Genomic DNA, 14,443 nt, shown 5'->3' on the forward strand with positions numbered 1-14,443 from the left:
TTTCCTATAGTTAGAAGTCTCTCGTGGTTTATCTCCCTCTCTGATTTATTCCCATTCAGTTTTCCCTCCCTTCCTCTATATCTTCTGTGCTGTTTCTTATATTCCAAGTATGAGTGAAACCATAAGATAATTGTCTTCCTCTGTTTGACTTATTTCGGTCAGCATAATACCTTCTGGTTCCATTCACATCAATCTAAATGGTAAGATTTCACCCTTTTTGATGACTGAGTAATATGCCATTGTATATATACATCTTCTTTATCCATTCATCTGTCGATGGCCATCTGGGCTCTTTCCAGTTTGACTATTGTGGACATTGCTGCTATAAACATTGGGGAGCAGGTGCCACTTTGGAGCATTACATTTGTATCTTTGGGGTAAATACCTAGTAGTGCAATTGTTGGGTCATAGGATAGTTCTATTTTTAACTTCTTGAGGAACCTCCATGCTGTTTTCCAGAGTGGCTGTGACTGGTAAGCTTTTGATAGGAAAGAATGAGGCCCTATTGCAATAATGCAGCTGAAGGCCTTTGACATATACCTCTAATATGAACTAGTCTATTTGAACATAATAATTTCCCATGGGCAAGTTATTGGTTATAATTGATAATTAAATATAAACTGCCTTAAAGAATGGCAGTTAGGGGATCACATGGCATAGGCCCATAAGACTTGGTTCTAGCAAGCTGACAAACCATAGTACCTGAGATTGTTGGAAATGATTCAATGAGTTGGCTTTTATTTTGGGCATTTTAAAATTCTAAGCTTTAACTCTTTAGTGAAAACATTTAAGCAATACGTGTTAATGGCACAAAATTCAAAAGGCACGAAAAGTTATACCATGAAAAATATATAGACTATGCCTGTTCTTTCAGTCACCAAACTCTCCTGCCCTGAGTCAAGTTTCTTTTTTATTCTCCTAATGACATTCTGGGCATTTACAAAACTAAATTTCTCCTTTATGTACTTCTCTTTTGCCCTCCCAGAAGAAAAAAAAGATACCATACTGTTCTGTACCCTGCTTCTTTTCACTCAGAATTTAGTTTGGATATCACGCTATATGAGTATATAAATAGCTTATCTATATATGTAATGATCTATTTATTATTCAGCATACAATTGGTGAGCCCCTACCAGGTGTCAGACCTACTCTACATACTGAGATATAGCAATAAACTAAACACGGAAAAATCTCAACCCTCATGGAATTTATATTAGAGGGTGAAGAAACAGAAAAACAAAATAATATTAAAAATATATATTACATGGGGCACCTGGGTGGCTCAGTGGGTTAAGCCTCTGCCTTCAGCTCAGGTCATGATCTCAGGGTCCTGGGATCAAGCCCCACATCAGGATCTCTGCTGAGCAAGGAGCCTGTTTCCCACTCCTTCTCTGCCTGTCTCTCTGCCTACTTGTGATCTCTTTCTGTTGAATAAATAAATAAAAATAAAATCTTTATATATATATAGATATAGATATAGATAGATATATATAACATAATGTAAAGTGTTATAGAGAAAAAGAAAATGTTCAGCCTAGCTAAATGTACCCTTGATCACTTAACAGGGTATTGCATGAAGAAGGCAGTCTGTCATTCAACTCATTAGCCAAGGGTCAGGCAGGCTAAAGCACAAAGAGCAGTCCTGCTCAGCAATCAGGAGCAGATGCCTGCAGACATTCAGGATCAGGACACATTCAGGATCAAGACACAGGATCAGGACAGCAGGGAGAAAGCTCATTACCCTCCTCCACTGATCTTATCTGCCTCTTCTAAAACGGAAATACGACCAGAAAGATAAACACCTGCCCACCGACAGGGTGATGAGCAAGAAGGTCTCCACCTGAGCAGTGCAGTGGGAAGAGCCAAAACTCTGGTGTAGGAATTGAATCCAGGACCTCTTTGTAAGTTTCTCTGTCCAAGTGGCACATCCCTAAAGGAGACTAAAGATCAGGCTGAGTGGGGGACCAGAGGGTACCAGTCAGGATAAGCCTTCCACAAGGCTGTCCTCCAAGAACTGGCAAGAGGTAGGGTGTGGGGCTCATGAAAGAGAGACACTACAGATCCTTACAGCAAGGCAGATTGGACTAGCCTTTGACCCTTGAGGGAAAGAGCCACAGTGAGCCTGACTTGGGCTACAAGGGACAAAGCACTTTCTAAGGGCAAGGTACAGAAAGGGCTAACCCAGGAAGAAGTAAACTCCCTGTCATCCTGAGATTATTATCTAAGCAGAGAGCAGAGGGCCATGTGAGGAGGGTCCACTGGCATTCAGTAAGAGGTTGGACCACAGGACCCTTGGGGAACGCATGGATCCTAAAATGCTCTGATCCTCTCATCTTTGGAAGACAAACCCTGCCCAGTCCTGTCTGATCTGGCCTGGTCAGGTGGTTCAGAAGCACCCTAGGGACTAACAGCCCTTTACTGAGGTTTCAAAAAGGAGCAGCATTAACATTCATTAGTGCTCTAATTGGCATTTTAATTGCCAGTCTCATTCTCTTCTTTTAGTCTTTGTAGTGAGTACCTGGTGTATAGTCCTCTCCTTATTCCTCCCATCTGCCTTCTCCCTAGAGATTAGCTCAAAGTTGTGCCTCACTTTCCCTTCACCCAGCACCCACATCCCCCAACAAAGCCTGGAGGCAGGGATGAACTTCTCCAGGGCATCTGCATTGCACTTTCTCTCCCTCCCCTTGCAGTGAGCTCAGGAAATTGGTTTTAATCCACCAGGCTCCAGTTGCTTAGCAACAGGAAAGCCTGCTCCTAGCAACCAGAAGCCACAAAGATGCTGCACAAAGAGGGGGTTGTCTGGGACCTGCTCTAACTCAGCTCCTGACTGCTGGCCTTCTTGATGTTTTTCTCATTGAGTACAGACACTCTTCCTTTCTCAGATGCCAGGTCTGAAAGGCTGATCTCTGGGGCAGCTGCCTTGACCACACTCCCCCCACCCATTCCTCCTGCCTGGAGCCTCTCTGAATCCCACCTCCCAGCCCAACAGAAGACACCTCATGATCACAGTAGGGTGGCTCTAGGAAGTGTCCTCACCTTCCAGTGGCCAGCGACCAGCGACCAGTGACAGAGATCACTGCTATGTAGGCTGGCCTGGTGGGTGGGAGTGGGGTGGGCCAGGCTTCTTTTATTCTGGTTGAGAGTAATTCCTGTCCTGGGTGTCGGGGGCTGTGCATTGTAATGCCATCCCACGTGAGTCTGAAGAGAGGCAAAGGACCATACATGATAACTTCCCACTTCTAGAGGTCAGAAAACTGAATGTCAGATGGGCTGAGATCCACACATTTCAGTGACAGCTGGGTCTGAACCAATGCCAGAGCACAAGACTCCCCAGCACAGTCAGCATCCCTGAGACTGCCAGGTCATTTTGCAGCACAAAAGGCTTCTGCTGCTGCTCCCCAAAAGACAGAGAGGACAGGGTTCCCCACCACGAAGAAGAAGCTTTCTGCCCTCCTGCTTTTGGGGATGGCCTTAGCTCAGGGTGACCATCAGTTCACATTTTCCATTTGATGAGCTACTTTCCTAGAATTTTTAAGCTTACTAAGAGTTCAGACATGTCACCCAGGAGGGGGCCAATCAGAATTCTTACTCTGAGTGGGGGCTCAGATCTCAGATCTCACAGGACTTCACAGGAGGTGCACATGGATGCATCCCTCTACCCACTTCTTTAGGGCATCAGGCTCTGACAACAAGATTGTCCTCTAGAAATAAACCATGGAAAGCAGGGACTGTGGGAAACTGGCATCTAAAAAGGGACCCTTATCCCTATCTCTCACCTTGAGCCAGGCCCCTAGGCAGCCTAGGCAGGGACAAGCCTTCCCCTGGGCAAATTATTTCTGCCTTCCCCCACTTCTTGCTTCTCTCCCTCCCTTTCCCCCCTTCTCCCTTCCAAGAAAAGGACTTCTAGCTTCCATTGCCTGGCAACCAGACTGCTACTGGCTGAGAAGAGCAGCACAGATGCTGCCTAATGAGGAGGCTGAAATGAGGGGCAAAATCTCTGTCTCTATTCATAAGCCCCTCCCAGCACTGCTGCTGGAGCTCACAAATTACACATTTTCCTAAATTTGCAATTGTTGTGCTCTATAATGAAAAGCCTTCCAAAGCTGGACAGATAACCCACACTTGGATAAATACCTCCTTGACCCAACCTTTTCTATTTCATATTGAAAACCTTACGTTATGGAAAATTTCAAGACTACACACAAGTAGAATAGCATAATGAGTTCTCTGGTGCACACCACCCAGCATCAACAATTATTAACTCCTAGCCAGATTGTCACATTATTGTGTCTGGAAATATTCTGTATGCAGCTCTGGAACATTAGAATCCTCTCATCAATGTTATGAAGAGTTGTCTGTTCTTTTTTTTTTCTTTTTAAGAGTTTATTTGGGTCAGGATCTAAGTAAAATCTATACATTAATTTGTAGATTCTACTTTCTGAATGCTGTAGGGGAGGAAAAACTTTTCCTCTGCTCTCTGAAGATCAGTAACTGAGGTGTGTAAATTAAATTGATGAAACACAGACTTACAGGAGGCAAAAACTAGAGTTTATTTACATGTGCAATCTCCATATACATGGCAAAACTGAGTGACCATCACTCAGAGGAGTGATTGGAGTTTGGTGCTTATATACCATCTTACTAGGTGAGGGTCAGGAGAGAAAGGCACTTACTGGAAAATAAATGCCTTTTTGGAAATAAAAATGGATTTTCAGAAGAACAAACAGTTGATAGGAAAGTTTGTGATAATATTTTTCTCTACAGGCGTGAGTGGTCTTTCTGTCTCCTTCAGGATCATGAAACTCTCCTGGAGAAGAGATTTGAGGTAGATTTTATTCACAGTCTACCTTCTGGGAGTAGATGGCCTGAGAAGGAATTTATGACTGCCTCATTTCCCAGCAGTTGCTGCTCTTAGTCAGATAGGGGTAGCTCCAGGAAGGATTTCCCCTGTCACTGTTGAATCTCAAGTGTCTTCAAGCTTAACATAATCTTTATACCAACTCTAGGGTTCCAAGTGGGTCCCCACAATATTCCAGCATAACAAGGAATTGACATTACTCTGGAAACCATCGACCCCTGGGATCTTCCTAGACTACCTGTGAACTCTGCCTTGAGCTGTGTGAGCCATTATTAGTTCCCAAATTCTAAGATGAGGAGACTGAGATTCAAAGTGGCAAAATGAAGAGCTCAAGGTCACCCAGCTAGTGAGGCACTGGGCTGGGCCAGTAACTCATGTGAGGGGTCCAAACTCCTAACTGTATGTGTCCTGGTAATCATACCCTGCCACCCCTTCTTGTGCTGCCTCCAAAGAAGTAAGAGAAACCTTTAAGAAGGAGTCAGAGAAGGCTTCCCCTGACCACCTCTTAGTCCAGGTCCTTCCCAGCATTTGTGAAAGACCCATGAATTCCACCTCCTCTGACTACTATGGCCCATTTCTTTCCTCCCAAGTACCTGCTTTTGGGTGCATGTGCCTCAGTCTGTCACTCATTAAGAAGCTCCCTGAGTGCAAGGACCTTGGCTCTGGATATTGGTGACCTGCCCTAGCTGAGACTCACCCAGAGGCATTTGGAAGGTGTTCCTGAAAGAGAGGGGCAGGTCTACTGGCTGACTGCCTGAGACAGGGGCCTTCTGGAGGGTAGGTGTGCTATAAATACAGGTGAGTCTTCGGGAGGAGAGATGCTGGACCCCAGGAAGGAGCAGCCATCAGACACTGCAGAGTGAAAGCTATTTCTCTTGTCCCCAGAGGAGGCAAGGCAGTATCCAGGGAGCAGCCTGGGCCCAGGCATCCTTTGGCCTCACCCCTCTCTCTCATAGACCATTTACCCTCTAAAGACATCAGGGAGTCCTCATCTGTGTAGCAAAGACACTCCAGAGATTTGTGGTTGAAGGAGCCCTCTCAGCTTGGAGCAACAAAGTGTGTTCTGGCTGGGGAACCCTGATGGCACGTCTGGATCTCTGCTCTTTCATTCTGCTGCTCAGTGACCCTGGGAAGGCAATTTACTTCCTATGGGTCTTTGTTTCCTTATCTATACAATGAAGGGGTTGGACCAGATGATCTCTAGGGGCCCACCAGCCTCTACATTTCTATGATCTCCAGGAAATGGAGACCCATAACATTCCTTGGTAAATGGTTACTATTCTTAACCATCTTTACAGTCAGAAGGGTCTCTCACTTCCTGCCTGTTTCCTCCAGCCAAGGCCCACGTCTAGATAAGCATGTTCATAGTCCCAGAAGTACCTGGGTGGGGAACAGGCATTTTCATGGAATAACATGCACAATTTAAGTCACAGTGGTGAGAGAGTGAGGTTTGGAACTCTGCAGTCCCTACACCAAACCACAGAGGTGCTCAGGAGGCAGCAGTTCAGTTCAGACATCATGGAGATGAACAATTATGACACTGATCAGCTCCTTGCCCTCCATGTAACCCAACGTCCCCATTTTCCAGACAAGGAAACAGGGACTTGTCAAGCTCACAAAGTTCTAGGACAGGGAGGAGCTTGGAATGGGAAAGAGATGGGGACCTCCTCAGGAAGGACCTTTCCTGGTGAGGGGTGGGGGTTGTGAGGAGGAGAGCCAGTCCCCCAGAGCTGTGGCATAAACTAAAACCAGTTTGTGAAACCCACCATCAGGGAGCTCCTGGGTTCTTCTGGGGGGGAATGTACACACACACACACACACACACACCCCGCAGGAGAAGAGATCACAAACATCTCTGACTACCAAGTACTTGAGCTAGGGCTGTAACTTGACTGCCCCACCAGGAGCTACTGAATCCCCCATCTATTTCATTTACTCAACAAATAGTGACTAAGTTACTGGGAACCAAACTGTGAACAAGTGGGACATGGTCCCTCCCTCTCAGAGTTTGCAACATAGCTAGGCAGGCAAGTGGTCAAGAGGAGATTCCAACCCAGGGAACTACTTGCAGGCTACAGGAAGCTGGAACCTGTGGGAACCCAGCAGAACCCATCTCAGGGGCTCAGGAGCTACAGGCACTATGCTACAGGCACTGTCCTGGCTGTCCCCATTTCTAGAGAAGTCAGTTATAGTTGGCTGGAAAGATAGGCATGGGGAGCCATTGATTTCCCTTCTTCAGGTCAGGCAGGCATAATCAAGGACGTGGATGACCCTCAGGAACTTTTTGTTATATCAGTAAGAACTGGGCAACTTCTGGGATTTGGAGGAGAGATGAGGCTCCTCTTCCTCAAGCAGGGGTTCTCCAAATAATGGGTTGGGACACCAAATCTCGTTGTTGAGTATTCAGTGGGTCTTCTGAGCAGAAGTTGCATATGAACATGGCCCCCTTTCTCTTGTTGGCTGTGGCAATGTGAAGTGTGGGTTGTAGGGATTCAAAAAATGTCCAAAGTTATTCTGGGAAAAAAAATTGCTGCCACTGCTTCTGAGGGCAAGTCATTTCCTTCTTAGCTCCCATTGATCTGACAATTAATATAAAGGGCAATTGAGCAAGTGCACTGAGCAAGGCAGCCCCGTTTCTCCATCCTTGCTGCTCTTCTGCTGTATGTGTGGAGGGAAGTGACACAGGAAGCAAGGGGGGAGGGGGAAAGCATGGAAAGTGTCTTGTGCATTCTATATTTACAGAGCTCAGTGACATGTAGAGAGGTTTAAGTGAAACTTTCATGAAAAATTAAGGAAATGCCTTGTTATTGCTGCCTGGTCATTCCTATTGTTTGTTTTTTGAGTCTTTTTGTTTCCAAGTTTTGGAAGTGCTGAGATTTTAAGGAGCTCTATGTTTTCTTGGAACAGAAAGGGAAGGGCCCTCTTATCCCTTGGGCCCCTCCATCCATGTGTAGGTGCTCTCTCTTTGCCACTGTCCCTTGTGTGGGGCTTGGGCCATGGAAAACAGCGAGCCTCCATTCCTTTGGAACCCAGGGTCCACTTCCTTTTATTCCTTCATACTGAGCCCCAACTGTGTCCACTGTCAATGAAGGAGAAAGCCCAGGTGTGCTGCAGCCAGCCCCTTCTTTTTTAGAGTTGGGGAGTGAAACCCAGAGAACCCAGGGTTTTTGCCCTTGTCCCAGAAGACACAAGGCAACTACTAATGAGTTATAAAGGTAAGCTTCAATATTTGAAGAGGAAACAGTGAAATGATAATCCTCCATTATTATTCACTCACTATATTTTTATCTATTGTTTGACAGACACCATTCCTTATGCAGAATACAATGAAAAAAAAAGATGATACCTTCTGCCCACATGAATCTTGTATTTTAATAGGAGAAAACAAGCACTAAATCAGTAGGAATATATAATATGTTGCAGGATACATAGTGTGGGCATCGGTTTTTTATATTTGGCCATTAACCAATGTCTCTTTGAGGAAGTGACATTTGAGAAAGAACTTGAAGAATGTCAGGGAACGACCCATGTGATTATCTAGGGGAAGATGTTCAGGTAGGAAGAACAACAACAATTATAATTCCCTGAGACATGTTTGAAGAACAGAAAGACCAATGTTCCTGTAATGAGTGTGAGGTAATTAGAATATTAAGAGATGATAGCAGAGAATTGGTGAGTCTGATTATATACAGCCCTTCAGGCCATGAAAAGGAAGTTGGCTTTTATTAGGTGAAGTAGAAAGCCATTGCAATTTCAGGAGAAGAGCAAAATTACATCATCTAGTCATTAACTGGATCTCTGTTGTGACTGTGCCAAGAATGAACTGTTTGCAGGCAAGGATAGAAGCAATGAGACAGATCAGAATGTTATTGCCTTGAGACCTCTTGATGCTCCCTTGCCATTACAGATAAACTTGGCAAATTCCATTTGTGGGTAATTCAGCTCTCTTCATTTTTGTTGACATCTAGGGCTGTACTGGAACTTGGATTAGGGTCCAAGCCTTATGCTCTTTTTGTTGCCCTGCGTAAGTTTCATTGTCATGCCGATAAGAAGAGAAAAACTAATGGAAAATGGCAGCCCTGAAGGAATGGCTCTCAGGTTGTAGGAATAATACTAATAAGAAAAACAGAGATAAATTGCAGGGAAAAGCCTATAAAAAATAGTGGTACTTTATATTCCTCAACTCTTAGTGATAAAGACTCGCTCCCTGACCCAAATTTTAGTCAAATTCCTCCAAAACCTCTTCCCATCTAAGTCTCAACCTTTGAACTTCCATGTCCATCTTTGCATTGCCCAATTTTAGCAAAAATCCTCCTAAATTGGTTTAGCAAGAATCCCCATACTCAGTATATGATCACTCTTGATATCTGATTAAATTCTTTGGATCTTAGATTTCGAGTCAAGATGGCGGAGAAGTACCAGGCTGAGATTACTTCAGCTAGCAGGATGTCCACTAGATAGCTTATCTAAAGATTGCAAACACCTGCAAATCCATCAGCAGATCGAAGAGAAGAAGAACAGCAATTCTGGAAACAGAAAAACAACCACTTTCTGAAAGGTAGGACTGGCGGAGAAGTGAATCCGAAGCAACGGGAAGATAGACCCCAGGGGGAGGGGCCGGCTCCGGGCAAGCGACAGAGCGACGGAGCACAAAATCATGACTTTTAAAAGTCTGTTCCGCTGAGGGACATCACTCCAGAGTCTAAACCAGGGCGAAGCCCACGCGGGGTCAGCGTGGCCTCAGGTCCCGCAGGGTCACAGAAGGATCGGGGGTGTCTGAGTGTCGCAGAGCTTGCGGGTATTGGAACCGGAAAGCTGGCTACAGAGACAGAGCCTACAGTAAGCTCCCAACTCGGGGTTACCTTGAACCAGCCACAGGCTCAGTGAGCTCAGAGCGCAGCCGGAGGTCAGGCAGACGGGAGATACTGGGCGCTGTTCTCTGAGGGCACACTGAGGAGTGGGGCCCTGGGCTCTCCGCTCCAACGTGCCGGAGACCATGAGGCTGCCATTTGTATTCCCGTCCTCCAGAAATCTACGGAAAGTGCTCAGGGAACAAAAGCTCCTGAAAGCAAACCCGAGCGGATTACTCAGCCTGGCCCCTGGTAAGGGCAGTGCAATTCCACCTGGGGCAAAGACACTTGAGAATCACTGCAACAGGCCCCTCCCCCAGAAGATCAACAAGAAATCCAGCCAAGACCAAGTTCACCTACCAAGGAGTGTGGTTTCAATACCAAGGAGAGCAGCAGAATTACAGAAGAGGAGAAAGCAAAGCACAGAACTCATGGCTTTCTCCCTGTGATTTTTTTAGTCTTGCAGTTAATTTAATTGTTTTATTTTTCATTTTTATTTCTCTTCTTCTGCTAAAATTTTTTTTAACTTTTACCCTTTTCTTTTTTAATGTTTTTTAACTAGTTTATCTAATATATATATTTTCTCTTTTTTATATTTTTCTTTATTCATTTTCTTTTTTTTAATTCTCTTCTTTTCTTCTTTTTTTTTCTTTCTTTCTTTTTGAACCTCATTTTATCCTTTTTCTCCCCCCTCACAATTTGGGATTTCTTCTGATTTGGTTAAAGCATATTTTATTGCGGTTGTTGCCACCCTTTTAGTATTTTACTTACCTCTTTATATACTCTTATCTAGACAAAATGACCAGGCAGAAAAATTCACCACAAAAAAAAGAACAAGAGGCAGTACCGAATGCTAGGGACCTAATCAAGACAGACATTGGTAATATGTCAGATCTAGAGTTCAGAATGACAATTCTCAAGGTCCTAGCCGGCTCAAAAAAGGCATGGAAGATATTAGAGAAACCCTCACGGGAGATAAAAAAGCCCTTTCTGGAGAAATAAAAGAGCTAAAATCTAACCAAGTTGAAATAAAAAAAGCTACTAATGAGGTGCAATCAAAACTGGAGGCTCTCACTGCTAGGATAAATGGGGCAGAAGAAAGAATTAGTGATATAGAAAACCAAATGACAGAGAATAAAGAAGCTGAGCAAAAGAGGGACAAACAGCTACTGGACCACGAGGCGAGAATTCGAGAGATAAGTGACACCATAAGACGAAACAACATTAGAATAATTGGGATTCCAGAAGAAGAAGAAAGAGAGAGGGGAGCAGAAGGTATACAGGAGAGAATCATTGGGGAGAATTTCCCCAATATGGCAAAGGGAACGAGCATCAAAATTCAGGAGGATCAGAGAATGCCCCTCAGAATCAATAAGAATAGGCCCACACCCCGTCACCTAATAGTAACATTTTCAAGTCTTAGTGACAAAGAGAAAATCCTGAAAGCAGCCTGGAAAAAGAAGTCTATAACATACAATGGTAAAAACATTAGATTGGCAGCTGACTTATCCACAGAGACCTGGCAGGCCAGAAAGAGCTGGCATGATATTTTCAGAGCACTAAATGAGAAAAACATGCAGCCAAGAATACTATATCCACCTAAGCAATCATTGAAAATAGAAGGAGAGATTAAAAGCTTCCAGGACAAAGAAAAACTGAAAGAATTTGTGAACACCAAACCAGCTCTACAGGAAATATTGAAAGGGTTCCTCTAAGCAAAGAGAGTGGTAAGTGGTAGATCAGTAAGGAACAGAGACAATATACAGTAACAGTCACCTTACAGGCAATACAATGGCACTAAATTCATATCTCTCAATAGTTACCTTGAATGTAAATAGGCTAAATGCCCCAATCAAAAGACACAGGGTATGAGAATGGATTAAAAAAACAAAACCCATCTATATGTTGCCTCCAAGAAACTCATTTTAAGCCCAAAGACACCTCCGGATTTAAAGTGAGGGGGTTGAAAAGAATTTACCATGCTAATGGACATCAGAAGAAGGCAGTAGTGGCAATCCTTATATCAGATCAATTAGATTTTAAGCCAAAGACTATAATAAGAGACGAGGAAGGACACTATATCATACCCAAAGGGTCTGTCCAACAAGAATATCTAACAATTTTAAATATCTATGCCCCCAATGTGGGAGCAGCCAACTATATAAACCAATTAATAACAAAATCAAAGAAACACATCAACAATAATACAATAATAGTAGGGGACTTTAACACTCCCTCACTGAAATGGACAGATCATCCAAGCAAAAGATCAGCAAGGAAATAAAGGCCTTAAATGACACACTGGACCAGATGGACATCACAGATGTATTCAGAACATTTCATCCCAAAGCATTTCTCTAGTGCACATGGAACATTCTCCAGAATAGATCACATCCTCGGTCCTAAATCACGACTCAACCGGTATCAAAAGATTAGGATCATTCCCTGCATATTTTCAGACCACAATGCTCTGAAGCTAGAACTCAACCACAAGAGGAAGTTTGGAAAGAACCCAAATACATGGAGACTAAACAGCATCCTTCTAAAGAATGAATGGATCAACCGGGAAATTAAAGAAGAATTGAAAAAAATCATGGAAACAAATGATAATGAAAACACAACAGTTCAAAATCTGTGGGACACAACAAAGGCAGTCCTGAGAGGAAAATATATAGCAGTAAAAGCCTTTCTCAAGAAACAAGAAAGGTCTCAGGTACACAACCTAACCCTACACCTAAAGGAGCTGGAGAAAGAACAAGAAAGAAACCCTAAACCCAGCAGGAGAAGAGAAATCATAAAGATCAGAGCAGAAATCAATGAAATAGAAACCAAAAAAACAATAGAACAAATCAATGAAACTAGGAGCTGGTTCTTTGAAAGAATTAATGAAATTGATAAACCCCTGGCCAGACTTATCAAAAAGAAAAGAGAAAGGACCCAAAAAAATAAAATCATGAATGAAAGAAGAGAGATCACAACTAACACCAAAGAAATTTAAACTATTATAAGAACGTACTATGAGCAACTCTACGCCAACAAATTTGACAATCTGGAAGAAATGGATGCATTCCTAGAAACATATTAACTACCACAACTGAACCAGGAATAAATAGAAAGCCTGAACAACCCATAACCAGTAAGGAGATTGAAACAGTCATTAAAAATCTCCAAACAAAAGCCCAGGGCCAGACGGCTTCCCGGGGGAATTCTACCAAACATTTAAAGAAGAACTAATTCCTATTCTCCTGAAACTGTTCCAAAAAATAGAAATGGAAGGAAAACTTCCAAACTCATTTTATGAGGCCAGCATCACCTTGATCCCCAAACCAGACAAGGATCCCATCAAAAAAGAGAGCTATAGACCAATATCCTTGATGAACACAGATGCGAAAATTCTCACCAAAATACTAGCCAATAGGATTCAACAGTACATTAAAAGGATTATTCACCACGACCAAGTGGGATTTATTCCAGGGCTGCAAGGTTGGTTCAACATCCGCAAATCAGTCAATGTGATACAACACATCAATAAAAGAAAGAACAGGAACCATATGATACTCTGAATAGATGCTGAAGAAGCATTTGACAAAGTACAGCATCCCTTCCTGATCAAAACTCTTCAAAGTGTAGGGATAGAGGGCACATACCTCAATATCATCAAAACCATCTATGAAAATCCCACCACAAATATCATTCTCAATGGAGAAAAACTGAAAGCTTTTCCGCTAAGGTCAGGAACACGGCAGGGATGTCCATTATCACCACTGCTATTCAACATAGTACTAGAGGTCCTAGCCTCAGCAATCAGACAACAAAAGGAAATTAAAGGCATCCAAATTGGCAAATAAGAAGTCAAATTATCACTCTTCGCAGATGATATGATACTATATGTGGAAAACCCAAAAGACTCCACTCCAAATCTGCTAGAACTTATACAGGAATTCAGTAAAGTGTCAGGATATAAAATCAATGCACAGAAATCAGTTGCATTTTCTACACCAACAACAAGACAGAAGAAAAAGAAATTAAGGAGTCCATCCCATTTACAATTGCACCCCAAACCATAAGATACCTAGGAATAAACCTAACCAGAGAGGCACAGAATCTATACTCAGAAAACTATAAAGTACTCATGAAAGAAATTGAGGAAGACACAAAGAAATGGAAAAATGTTCCATGCTCCTGGACTGGAAGAATAAATATTGTGAAAATGTCTATGCTACCTAAAGCAATCTACACATTTAATGCAATTCCTATCAAAGTACCATCCATCTTTTTCAAAGAAATGGAACAAATAATGCTAAAATTTATATGGAACCAGAAAATACCTCGAATAGCCAAAGGGATATTGAAAAAGAAAGCTAACGTTGGTGGCATCACAATTCCGAACTTCAAGCTCTATTACAAAGCTGTCATCATCAAGACAGCATGGTACTGGCACAAAAAGAGACACATAGATCAATGGAACAGAATAGAGAGCCCAGAAATAGACCCTCAACTCTATGGCCAACTAATCTTCGACAAAGCAGGAAAGAATGTCCAATGGGAAAAAAAACAGCCTCTTCAATTAATGGTCATGGGAAAATTGGACAGCCACATGCAGAAAAATAAAATTGGACTATTTCCTTACACCACACATGAAAATAGACTCAAAATGGATGAAGGACTTCAATGTGTGAAAGGAATCCATCAAAATCCTTGAGGAGAACACAGGCAGCAACCTCTTCGACCTCAG

General features: G+C 43.0%; 1 protein-coding gene across 1 annotated transcript in view; it reads left to right on the forward strand.

Moving 5' to 3' along the window:
• ZDHHC15 (zDHHC palmitoyltransferase 15) overlaps window positions 1–14,239 on the forward strand; it is a 1,212,570-nt gene extending 1,198,331 nt beyond the window's left edge. The window contains exon 12 of the mRNA XM_082716046.1: window positions 14,158–14,239. The gene's annotated coding sequence lies outside the window, so the exon portion shown is untranslated. The remainder of the gene's footprint in view (window positions 1–14,157) is intronic.
• Window positions 14,240–14,443: the final 204 nt, after the last annotated feature.

This window comes from Mustela nivalis, assembly GCF_964662115.1.
Source record: "Mustela nivalis genome assembly, chromosome: X".
NCBI classification, from domain to species: Eukaryota; Metazoa; Chordata; class Mammalia; order Carnivora; family Mustelidae; genus Mustela; species Mustela nivalis.